The sequence below is a fragment of the Sinocyclocheilus anshuiensis genome, unplaced genomic scaffold (assembly GCF_001515605.1).
Source record: "Sinocyclocheilus anshuiensis isolate Anshui unplaced genomic scaffold, SAMN03320099.WGS_v1.1 scaffold10938, whole genome shotgun sequence".
NCBI classification, from domain to species: Eukaryota; Metazoa; Chordata; class Actinopteri; order Cypriniformes; family Cyprinidae; genus Sinocyclocheilus; species Sinocyclocheilus anshuiensis.
The window spans coordinates 1-804 of NW_015543253.1; the positions used below are offsets into that span (position 1 = coordinate 1).

Below are 804 nucleotides of genomic sequence, written 5' to 3' on the forward strand. Positions count from 1 at the left end.
TTTCCTCCTGATCTTCAGTCTTCAGATCTGTCAGTTCATGCGTTTCTGCTGTGTTCTGCGTTCGCTGTAATCTTTTCACTCATTTAGATCTCACTGCCTTCTGTGTTCAGGACAAGACATGCCATTTAAACATTATTCATGTAACATCCTCATACTTTTTGAGAATGATGTAGCATGAAGTAAAATGTCTCCTGATGTTGCAGGTCAGTTTTAATCTCAAATCAGTGCAGTTTTATAATTGATACTAACCTGACAAGACTTCAGACAGTTTGCAATCTCTGTGAGGTCAGAAAATCAGGACAAAAGATATTAGTTTATCTGTTTGAATCTGATCATTATCAGTTAAAATTAAATTAAAGAACTATACTCATTCACTTAGACCTTCACAATGACTTTAATAAGTGCAGCCACTTGGATCTATCTAAATGCTTTTTAATGGTGACTCTGATTGTAGTAAGTACAACACACTGTAAAATAAATAAATAAACATAAATTCAACCCACTTCAACTTGAAAACTTAGAATTTATTTGTCATTGTTCATGTGTGTTAAATGCTGTCTGTCTTGTAAGACATTTACTTTCATGGTTTTACACTGTGGTCTTTCAGAGACACTGTGCATGCAGAAGGGAAATTACTATATATATATATACAGTATCTCACAGAAGTGAGTTCCCCCCCTTACATTTTTGTAAATATTTTATTATATCTTTTCATGTGACAACACTGAAGAAATGACTTTGCTACAATGTAAAGTAGTGAGTGTACAGCTTGTATAACAGTGTAAATTTGCTGTCCCCTCAAAA

General features: G+C 33.7%; 1 long non-coding RNA gene across 1 annotated transcript in view; it reads left to right on the forward strand.

Annotated features, from left to right (window-relative positions):
* The first annotated feature begins 18 nt into the window (after positions 1 to 18).
* The window catches only part of LOC107694729 (uncharacterized), a 3,652-nt gene continuing 2,866 nt past the window's right edge, over positions 19 to 804 (forward strand). The window contains exons 1-2 of the long non-coding RNA XR_001634914.1: positions 19 to 29; positions 667 to 669. This is a non-coding gene — a long non-coding RNA (uncharacterized LOC107694729). The remainder of the gene's footprint in view (positions 30 to 666; positions 670 to 804) is intronic.